We start from the raw sequence: 12,266 nt of genomic DNA on the forward strand, positions 1-12,266 counted from the left end.
CAAGCAGCAAAGGATCTGGCACTTAAAAGATATCATATGTTTCTATTTCTGTTATCTAGATATTTCCGTTTGTTGGCATACACACATTGCCAAATTTAAATACCATAAAGCAATCCTTACATGTATGTCAAGCATACCGGCTCCATGGTAGAACAGCCCTCATAATGCAAACTGATTACCATACATTTCTTTCTTCTTTTTTTTTTTTACAGTGATGTAATCTTTTACAACTTATCTGCCCCAGCAGCTGTAAGCTAGCTGAATTCCTCATTAAATGGCCCCAACATCTGCAAAATCTCAATGTGAAATTTCATCTCACTCTCTACTGAATGAAAGTAGTCGCCGAAACAAGCTACAAAGAAAAATCCACTCTTCCAGTACATCTCATTCCGCCCTTGCGTGAGGGAAGCAATATCTTCTTTCTGATCACTTGTGAAACAGAATGGGAGGTGGGGAATGCTACGAGGATGAAAAATCTTGGCATATTGAAAGTGCTGCGTCAAAGTGCGTCACTCAGCTCCCCTGCCACTATGCCTCCCCTTTCATTAACCCTTTTGTGAGGTTTGAGTACCAACTGGCACAGGAAACATCATAGTGTTGTACACACTGTTCAAAGTCCTCTGTCACAGAAAGGGTTATGAGATGTTAAGATGACATCATCACTTTGGTGGCTGGGGTTGGATCTGGCCACCCGCCTCCCCCTTGCAGGCTAACGTGTGGTTGACCGTGAACAGAGAGGTGAGTCAGAGCCGTGCCGGAGCCAGCCACGCCTTGCATGGCCGTTGTTGGGGGCTTCCCCTGGGCGGCGGGGGGCGTGGCGGCCGTGAAGGGGCTCAGTGCCGGGCTGGCCGGATAGACAAAGATGGTCGGGCCGGGCTGGACGGCCGGCGAGTTGACCGCGATGGTGTGCAGGGCCGGCGAGGATGGCTGGAGCTGGGACGGGGCGGAGAGCTGGACCAAGGGGGACATGGGCTTCTGGTGCTGACCGACATGGGGCGAGAAGTGGAACTTGGTCATGGTGGAACCGTGGGGGTGCGGCGAGCCGCCTTTGGCCAATGGGGAGGGGGGCGGCGGCGGGGTGAGGGTGAATTTGGCCGACATGGCGGAGTTGGCATTGGGGAGCTGGGCGGAACCGACGCTGAGCTTACTGCCATTGTTTGGGCCTCCCAGACGGACACTCTTCACTGACGTCAAGTGGAGCTTGCTGGGCGCAGGTGACTTTGGAAGAGACGGGGAACCTGCACACCAATGCAAAAGATGACATTGTAACATAATTTAATCCCTCACAACATGCCTTTACATTTTTTATGATCATCCTTGCCACTCTAATACAAAAGTCAATCAACTATTTTTTTTTCCATATTGGTGTAAAAAGAGAGACAAACTGCGAGCATGTAAGCCAAAGATGTTTTTTTGATGGCTAAATGGCTCTGCATATCTGATTGGCCCATTTACGCTGTACAAACAAGTGAAGCTGCCATGCTGCCATCTTACTAGGCAGGCCGCCATCTTACCAGGCACACTCTATGGGGACTTGCATGCATTTTCCAACAGAGACTGTCACTAAGACTGAGATATCCAGATACCTCCCATAGAGATCAGTGGGTAATGCCAGGGGGGAAGAGGGATTGGATAGGAGTGTTTAAAAGGGTGGGGCAGCTTTTATCGTCGGCGACCCCATTGCGTACCTGATGCGGAGCCCTCGCCCTCCACCCCTTCTTCCTCGTGAGACTGCTGCATGATCTTCTGCCGCACCTCGCGGATCTTTAGCTGCAGACAGTTCTTGGAGGGGAACATGTCCTGGTGCTTGGTCTGGAAGGCTGCTGTCGCTGCCGCTGCAAGGAAACAGAAAGTGGGAGACAAGCGAAAAACAAACTTTGGGTTAAACCAGAGAATAAAATAACCATTTGGTAAGCCAGGGTTCAACATTAGAGGTGGCCCGGTGGCCCAATGGCCCAGTGGCCCAGTAGCCCAGTGATTCATTGAACATGCTCTAATATTGCACATGAAAATCACCGATTTAGCACAGCTAAAATTCCTTACACAAATAATAATTAGTTATATTACATCAATAGTTTACAACATTCTAAAAAAAATGGTCTTAACAAAAAAAAAAAAAGGTGTTTTAGTAGAAGGCACGATAGCAATCTCCTGATTCTTTTTTTTATCATAGCCACTAGTAAAACACTGAACAAATAGTGCTTATTTACGTTGATGTAGGGCAGTTTGTCAATCAGTTGTGATAACCACTGTGATGCAAAAATTCATTAACTTGAGTTTGTTGGCTGGGTAACCGATCAAATGTCCAGCCCGCTGGGTGACCTACCCGAGGGGAAGTAGCCATTGGTCTTGAAGAGCTCCATGACCAGTATCCGCCTCTGGTCCAGGATGCGGCGGAGGGTGGAGATGGAGGAGGAAGTGGTGGAGCGGTCCAGCTCACTCTCATAGTCATCTAGGTCATCTGGAGATGAGCAAAGAGGAATATATTCAGGAAGAGAGAAATATATAAACATATATATGCTGTGTGTGTGTGTATATATATACACACAGAACATTAAGCACATTTCATCCCACTCTTAGAATAACTATATCATACTTCTCAAGCACTCATCTCTCTCCGCATGATTTAGGATGACGAGGAAAAAGAAAAAAGAAAAAGAAAACTATAGAAGCACTCTGAGAGCGTATACCTCCGCCAAGCAGCTCATTTCCACCACTGATCTTGTTCTTCCATAGAGACCAGTGATTTCCACCATACATATGCATGCTGAAAATCAGCCGATTTCCCAAAGTAGAAGCCTTTACTTACGTCATCAACTTCCAGCTGCATGGCGCGCCTCGCCCTAGCAGAAACTAGAGCACACACTTTAGTGCGCGTATATGCAAACCTAAAAGAAATCTGCTACTTAAACTCCTAAGCTCATTGACCCTACCTTCCAAAATATTTTTAAAAATCCTCCATGAAATCCATAAAATTCCCAGATCACTACCAGAATCTAATCATCTGTTACTTGTCTCATTCTCAACCTTTCCTGTAAGTTTTTATCCAAATCTGTTACACAACTTTTGGGGTTATTTTTCAAACAGACAAACAAACAAACAAAGAAACAAACAAACCAACACCAATGAAAACATAACCTCCTCCCTTGGTGGAGGTAAAAATTGCTGCCAAATCTTGACCCTCTCCCCCACAAATCATCAATTTGTTTGTTGTCCCGTCCCTCACCTCTCATCGTTCCGCTCAGGGCCTCCGCGCTCGCCTTGTCACTGAACTTGAAGACTGAGTCGTCACCGATGACCCTCTTGCCGGGGGTGCTAGGTTCCGAGCTGCTGGAGCTACGGCGGTGGGGCGACTTCAGCTTGCACGGCGACGTGGGATCGTTGTCGCTCTCGCACTCGCTCTTGCCTGGGAATAATCACAGGAGGATAATGAGAATCTGTCAATGCACAAGAGTGTGTGGCTACTGCAGCTAAAAGTATTATCAAGGTGAGCTTGAATATACATGTATACCTAAAAAGATGTTGGTTTCTGTTTTTTGTTGTTGGGTTATTTTGTGTGTGTGTGTGTGTGTGTGTTTTGTGTTTGTTTGTTTGTTGTTGGTTTTTTGGCAGAAGATGCAGTAAAATAATAGCACCATTTCAAAGAGAAATTGAATATCTACTTGCAACAGGGTACTCATGCATTTCACATCATTGATAACAACATTATCTACACCGTGTATACCCAGCATTGTTCAATAACAACTGGACCATTAGTAGCAAGAGGGCATAACAAAATAAATACCTCAACTGGCCTAACAAATTACAAACAGCTCAAGGTGGCATATGATACTGTTCATTCATTCAGATGAAACAGAGAGAGCAGGTTGAAATAAAAAAAGATGCAAGAGAAGGGAAGGAGGAGAAGAGGGATGCCAGTTGCTGATGCCCTGTCACTTGAGTTGACATAGGAGACCGGCGAGGTATAGGTAGTGGTGGTGTTGGTGGTGATGTTGTAGTGTAAGAGGGCCTGTGGGGATATGTGCGGTAGGGGAATGGGCAGAGCAGGGGGATGGGCAGAGCCAGAGATGGGTGGGGCAGCCGATTTTAAAGCAGGTAGGGACAGGAATAGCGATATGGTATAGGTAAGTATGGCGTATTCTGCCGTAGATTGGAGCAGTCAGGGGAAGGGTGGAGCTTCGGGTTTGGGCAGAGCCTGGGTATATGGGTTGGGTGGGGACAGGGATTGTGTGGGGCAGATTATGGATTGGCTGGGCTGCGGGTGGGGGGGGGGGGGGGGAAGGGGCACAATTGGAGGCCACTCGCTTGTGGATTCCGGCAGGGGGATGGGCAGTGCAGGGGATGGGTGGAGCCCGGGTATATGAGTGGGTGGGGACAGGGATTGGGTGGGGCAGATTAGGGATGGGCGGGGCTGCAAGGGGGAGGGGCACAAATGGTAGCTACTCACTTGTGGATCCCTTCCGCTTGCGCCTGTAGCTGCTGACGATGGCCTCAGGGGTGAGAGGGATCACATTCCTCTCGTTGGTGTGCTCCTCTGGATGGTACTCAGGAAGCTGACGAAACTTGTCCTCAAAGTTCACCTCCTCCAGAACCCTGCAAGGGGATGGACAGATGGATGGGTGAGGACTAGCTGAGATCACTTGAAATGCTTGTAGGATGACCCTTCAGTAAAACTAGTTCAGCACCTACTTGCAGTGACTGCTTTGCAATTTTCCGTTTGAGCAGTCAAAAGTAATATGCCTTGAAAACATTGCTGTGATATTGTCTCTGCTGTTAGAGCAGTCCAATAATGTGCCTTGAAAACGTTGCCGTTACATTGTATTTACAGAGCCGCTTGCATGATCATCAATGCTTCGAGTAAATGTGGCAATATTTACATATTTTGCCTCTATACTGCTTAAAAATGGACCTGATGCAATAAGAAATATCTGGTGGACAATGATATGCACACATCTTCTTCTTTCTCATTTTGTATCTTACACTGTAGCCAACAAACAGTACTTTGCTTCTAAACAAAAGAGACAGCATGATAAACAGCATTGCACGAGCCATGTTTCCGAAACCTGTAGACCATCAGGAAAAAAACTTGACAGACAAAGCTAGTTCTGCGCTCAATACTATACTGGACATAAAGTAGGTGTAAAATGAACTTATTATATCATAACTACAGGGCTCCCAACATTTACCTATTGAAACCAGGGCGACTCTGCAGAGCAAACCTGGGAGATACTCGCAGAATACATGTATTTCGATGAGCAAAAACATTTTCAGCATCAGGGAGATTTTAGATTCTCTTATTTGGACATGGTGAGATATAGAAGTTGTCAGAGAGACTCCAAGGAGAACCGGCAGCTCTGAAACATCTTTGACTAGAGAGGGGAAGTCTCTCGCAAATCGGCTCACTCACCTTTCCATTCCGTCGTCAATCTTTCTCTTCAGGATATTCTGCTTTGACTCCTTCCCCGGGGTGGACGGAGGCACCTGCGACATTTCCCCTGTGGATGGCGCGGGAAGGGCGCCCTCACTTGCCGCTGCTGCCGATACTCCTGCTGCTGCCGTTGCCTTGTGCAGGCCACCGTTCTCTTGGGCGTGGATGCTGCCGCCTGGATCAGGCTCAGCCACTCGGTGGGTCGCGGGCGCACCGGAGTCTTCGGGCGAGGTCCGACTCTGCGCACTCTCTGCATTGACATTTTGATCAAAATTAGCGTTACAAATTACGATTGACGAGTCAGTACTACCACAGGGCAGTCAACAACTCATAGTTATAATCATGTGATGCCAACCAATGCAGTCTAGGAATCATATTCTGCATTTTGTCAATAGCACAGAGTAGGTAAATATTGCACCATATGACCATTTTGTAATGCATCATTTCTTTAAGTGCCTCTGAAATGTTTGAAATGCACACAATTATTTCATCATTTTCATAGCTTTGTTAAATGTGTACAGCCGAGAATATACATGTGAGTTTACACATTCATTAAGATATTTGGATTGAAATCTGTCCTAGTTTTTCACTGAGAAATTGTGATTAGCAAAAATGCAGAAGTTTACACTTTTTTGTTGCTTTTGTTGTGACAAGTAGTTGTTTTTGTTTTATTTTGTATAGTAAGTACTATATTTGTTTTTTTTTGTACCCAAAGTAAAGAATTATCTCATCAAGGCCCTGTTGCATACAAGCTGAGATCAAACTAAGTCAGAAAATCAAACACAAGTCTGTGAACACTCAGTTGTGATTGGCTGATACGTGATCTATGTTTGATTTTCTGACGCAAGTTTTATTGCATTTTTCTTGCGCAACAGAACCCAGGGGAAAAAAAATCAAAAAACGAAGGAAGCATCAACGCACCTCTGCTACTTGGAGTCACTGTTGGCGACAGCCCCCTCGTGGAGTGGGTGGGACCCTCCTTCTCTTCTCTCTCTCTTGACACGCCCTTCTCAACCTCCTTGGTCTCTTGCTCCGCCACAGCAACCGGGGAGGGGGACGCACCGTCCGGATGCGGGTCAACTCCATCGTTCTCGGACCCCATCGCAGCTCTGCTGCTCGACTGAATTACACACACAAAAAAAGAAAGAACAACATTTGAAATCTGGATAAACCTGTATTGGGGATTACACTGAATCTCACATAAAAGTTCTCAAGCTCTGACTGGGAAAAACAGAAAAATAAACAGAAAATGGTTCGCATGAGGGTAACGTCTATATTTGAAAGAAGAAAAGTACTTTGGGTTATCTTAGTTTGTAAAATGCATACAAATGAGAGCAGCAGTCACTTTGCTTGAATGGGTACTTGACATAATTAATTTTAAAGCATGTACCTATACCATTTTGAATGATTTGTAAAGATGGTGAGTAATACGTCAATCAGTTTATGAATACTTTGTTCTATCCTCATTGGCAAGGCTACATCAAACTTTACTAATCTTGCAACCATCAGCTGACCCCACTTTATGAGTTAATCCTTGAACTGGATGCAAAGGGGGGCAATTTCTCACCCTGGTCTCCCTCTTGGGAGTCTTTCCACTCCGATTGTACTCCTCCTCCATAATCTTCCGGTACAGCTTGCCCTTGCATGACCTTTGTGGCTTGCCCTTTGACCCATCCTGACCTCCGGAATCTTCCGCGTCCTGGCTGGGCCCTCCCTGCACCTGTCTAGTACTGATGTCTGATTCGTCTGTCCCCGGCCTGTCTTCATCCATGTTACTCACAAAGTCCTTCCCACCTGCTGCCTCATCGTTCTTATCCCGGGAATCAAAGTTCGATTGCGAACGGGTGGTCCTCGTGCAGGCACCTTGTCTACTGTCTGGGCTGTCCCTGTTCACATCCGGACTTCCTTTGCTGCTGCTCTCACTGGCACGCGATTCAACTCGCTGAGATGATACTTCTTCCTCATGGCTTCTCGGCGCATCACTCGAGTCCTGAGAGGATGCCATGGTGGAAGGGAATCTCGTGGACTCTCGTCCCGACGCGTCGGAGTCCTTTCCCGCACTGCTCCCCAACTTCTTCGCAGCTAGTCGCTCACTCTGCGGGGTCTGTATCGGGGCCAGCTTGGGCATGGCCTTGTAGCTGGCAAACCCTGCCCCCGGGGAGCCGCCTGCGGTGAATACGGCACCGTTGGACGCAGCCGGTTGCATGGCGCTGGTGGTGGTGCGCGAGCCATTGAGGTTGGCGGGACTGTGGGGAGGCAACGTCGTGACGATGGGAATGGTGGCCAGCGGGGCCTTGATCTTCTTGGGGCGGGGCGAGCCATTGGTATGGGGCGAGACGTTGTCAATGTGGAGCTGATGTGTGCCAGTGCCTGTTGGCAAAGAAGATGCACAGACATGATATGAATACCTTGCCTACATTGGGCTCAAGCCCATAGGGAATCTACTCAAAGTACATTTACAGTTAAACAGGTGAACCCCGTGCCTTACTTGTAGACATAGAACAAACAAGATGACAACTGTGTTGTCATATCTGAGCATACTGATTACTAGAACATGGGTAATAAACCTCTCTGGACTCTCCACTATATAACGTAATGTGATGTCGTTTCACTGATGTGTAGCTATCCAGACAGTTGGCGATTTCAGGGTAGAAAAATCTTATGTGATCACAAAGTTAGTAGTGTGTGTGTTCATAAACTTCACTGGTCATAGCGCTATTGGATGTCATTCCTGAAATGGCTGTTATGCATTAATCATCAGGCACACCGACGGTGCACCTGAGCAGAGAGGAATACCTACCTATGGTGCTTGCCGGTGCATGCACCATCCCACTCCCGGTTCCACGGGTTGGCGGTGGTGCCTCCCCCTGCTTGATGGAGACGGTGATTGGAATCGACTGGCCGACCATCGTCGTCCCCTGCATCACCACCGGCTTGGAGATGGTGGAGGAAGAGGAGGAGGCGAGTGGCGTCATTCCGGAATGGATGACGGTGGTACCCGGTACCCCTGACACCGAGGACGCCGTCATGGTGAGGGCGGAACCCGAATGAGGGACAGCGACTGCCCCGCTGGGATTGGGTGTCGCAGAATTGGAGACAGAGGAGGAGGAGGAGGAGGAGACGGGCGTTGTCATGACGATACCAGTAATAGTTTGGGAGGAATAGTTTGGCTGGGAGGTGATGTTGACCACCGGTTGGAGGGGAGGAACCGTCTTTGTGGGTTTGGGTGCCACCGTCACTTGGTTCTGAGTGCCAGTTGGGGCTTTCGTTGCCGGAAGAATCTTTGTTGATCCTGCAGAGTAAAAACAAAAAATCCAAATGAGGCCCAATCTTGCTTTACTCTTATCCTGCAAAAGACTGGAAAAAAAGAGTAAATGCCAAAGTTGGAGTAATAATAATGGCAGGGCCCACTGTAAGAGCAGCATCACATCCATTAGGCCACCCTACGTAACACTCTAGTTTCATTTTTGTTAGTGTTACAATCACTATTTTCAACAGCACTTCAATCATCCTCATTGTTTTTCCTGGAAGATGGAAGTGACGTGAACAGACAAGATGAATAGAAAGAAATCCAAGATTAATGGCAAGAAACAGCACAAGGAATGAAATCCATAATGAAAAAGAGAGATAGATCATATACCTGGAGTGCTACTCGTCTTGGCAGGGAGGATGTTGGCCTGCTGGATGAGGGTGGGGACCTGTAGTTTGGTCTTCCCGCCTCCAAAACCAATTTTCATCAAATAAACATTGAATCCCTTTTGGAATTACATGCTCTTTTATAAAAAGTATCTCATTATCTCACCAAAAAGTTAGAAACCTGAAATTACAAGTAGGTCTAAGGTAAAACTATACAATGCCATTAAAAGATAACAATGTCCCAACACATTCATGAATATCCTGGTTCATTGTAGTATCTTCAATTGCTTATTTAATACACAAACAAATTGCAAAACAATCATCATTTTGATAGCTGTTAATGAGCATAGTTTTTCTGGTGTCCTTCACAGCTTGGAATACACAATTAAAAAGTTTGGAAGTCTGTTTATGTATTCTGTTTCATGACTAGACTATTTATGATCATTTGTCCAAAGTTGCTCTTCTTTTTTTCTTTGGACTCTATATTTTTGGTACGTAAACAAGGTGCAGTAAACAATGAATAGCGCCCTCACTGAAGAATCAACCCTGCAGTTTATCGAATGTTTCCATCAAAATTTGGTCACTGTGCAATATATATCAACCATTTTGAGAGTTGCTGGTGGGTTTTACTGATTGCACCCCATGACAAGTATACAGGCAATACTGCTAGGAAGAAGTTGATAGCTCGGACCCCGTCGATTCCACGGCCGACTACTGACCTTTGACCTTGCGGAATGACCAGTCTCTGCTGCTGTGACGGCAGGACCGCCGTGTTGGACAGATTCAGCGACCCGCTCGAAACTGTGGCCTTGGTCAGTCCGGGCGCGGCAGCGACCGTCACCACGGGGCTGTACGGCTGCGTGATGATATTTACCGGCTGAGATGTGATAGCAGTGCCTGTGTTCCGTTGGTGAGAAGTAACGCAAAAGAGGTGGGGGGGGGGGGGGAGAAAGTTATCATTAGTTTGATCAGGTCTCAGTCTATGTGTGGCAGGACCATTTTCAGTAATCTCTGTTGATGCAAAACTGGAACTTTAAGCCTGTATAAAATACTTTACATCATTACAACTAGAGTTTACTTGAATTGCACAATACATCACTTCACACCAAATGAAACAAATCTACACTTAGTTGCGAGGCTGTTTAGCACAATTCTGCCTGTCACACATCACTCTCCGCTACACAACATATAACTGGGTGGCTTGCAAAATTCTTGTCAGTTATAATGGTGAGGGTAGGATCCCAAACAACAGCCGTATAATACACTCATCATTTCCTGTACAGGAGATTCTTCATAAATCATCAGATTCTTTTGGGTCACTGAAAATGCGAGTGTCCATCTACCAGACATAAAATGATGAATGGATGGTTCACTGCTTGGTGCAAATTTTGGTTCATGGTGAGAAATATCTGTTATGTTGGACAAACATTTCAGTGATTATTAAACCCACAATGAATAATGCAAATTATCAATAAGACATTGGCTAGCTGACGAGTAGACAGGAGGACTCCTGGTAGAGAGATGTAGAGGGTGAAACTCACCAATGGAGACTCGCTGTGGAGAATGGTTGACCAGGTTGGACACCGGCCCCACCTGCTGGGGTAGTGTCACCACATGCGGCCCAACGCTCACTGGCAGCGGCTGGGTGGTGATCACCGGTATCACCGTCTGAATCTTGCCATGGTTGATGAACTGTGGCGTCAGCACGCCGGCACCCCGGGGCACCGGCGTTGATCTGAGGCGCCGATAGCGAATGGGTGGCACCGCCGGGCGCCTGGTTGGTGACCAGGGTGACCTGGTTTTGCTGCGGCACGGCCTTGAGAGTCACCTGGTTCTGCGCTGGTGGCGGAGCAATCTGCACATTCTGGACTTGCACTGGATTGGCCACCTGGACGTTGGTGGTTCCTGTGACCTTTGACCCCGTGTTAATCTGCGCAGGGATCGAGGGAAGTATGTACTGAAGCTGGGTCAGGCCTGGGCTTTGGGCGACATTGTACGTTTGGACCGGCACCACACTTCCATTCTGCTTGAGGACGAGGTTTGTCAGGACTGCCGTCGGTGTCGTTGGCACTTGCACATTGGTCACCTCGACTGGAGGCGGCGTGGCTAGAATCTTTCCCTGAATGGCATTGACATTGACTGCATTAGTAGCAATCACACTTGTTAGGGGCTTGATGGTGGGGAAACCCGCTTTGGGCATTGTGGGAGTGTTCGGCGATGCAATTGTCACATTTGGTAGATTCGGCCTTCCAATTTGCACCACCCCACCATCAAAACCCACGCCCGCACCACGCTGAAACGCCGGCGACCCACTCACGATACCCGGCAAAGAGGTCGGCACAAGAGTAGCGAGGTTGGCGCCCCCTTGCACACTACTGTTGACGTCCGTCGGCCGCGGCGCCACGATCACCGACGTTGGCAGCGACTGGTTCAGGTTGGCCGGAGTCGAGGACGGCCTGTTGGGGGCAATGGTCACGTGCCCAGGGACGATCACGGCACCGGGGCTGGGTGCGATGCGCACCGTGGTGGGCAGCCCGACAGAATGAGTGTTCCTGACCGTCGCCTCCTTGGGCGTGGCACTCTGGCGCTCCGTCCTCACCACCCGTTCTCCTTGGTCCTTGGCACTGCTAGTCCCTGCTTCGTCTGTTCCCTGATATGGATTACCCTGAATTTCTTTGACTTGTGAATCGGTGGCATCTCGCTGCGATGCCCTGTCCTGTCCCGCAGGCTCTGGTTTCGATGCGCTCTGGCTAGCTTCTGCCCTCCCTTTCTTCCAAGGGTGGTACTCGTGGAATGCCTTGGCTTTGCTCCCTACCGGGTCCGACCTCCCACGAGGGGAGTGCACCTTGAAAACCGCACCTGTCGGCTGGAAGGTGCTCTTTGACGTCGCCGGTCGCGAGGAAGCGCCATCCGTCTGGTCCCCACCGCCAAGCTCATTCCTTATCGGGGAATTTGAGTCCGGCTTGATCGGCTTGGGCCTATACGGCTTGTCGAGTGGTGGGAGTTGCTTCATGGGCGAAAATCGCTGCTGTGGAAACGCCTTGTTCTCAATCGTAGTCTCGTTCTCAGACTCCGTCTCCGACTCGCTGTCCTCCACGTTCTCCTTACACTCCAGGTCAATGCACTGTGTCTGCTGGGCACTGCTTCCTTCGCCCTCTGCTGAAATGACAACAGCAAAGTCAATCATTACTTTATCCAGTCT

General features: G+C 48.2%; 1 pseudogene; it reads right to left on the minus strand.

Annotated features, from left to right (window-relative positions):
* Positions 1–645: 645 nt before the first annotated feature.
* LOC139744146 (uncharacterized) overlaps positions 646–12,266 on the minus strand; it is a 105,331-nt pseudogene continuing 93,710 nt past the window's right edge.

Source organism: Diadema antillarum, unplaced genomic scaffold, assembly GCF_040938485.1.
Source record: "Diadema antillarum isolate AM-2024a unplaced genomic scaffold, OU_Dant_1.0 scf00000004, whole genome shotgun sequence".
NCBI lineage: Eukaryota > Metazoa > Echinodermata > Echinoidea > Diadematoida > Diadematidae > Diadema > Diadema antillarum.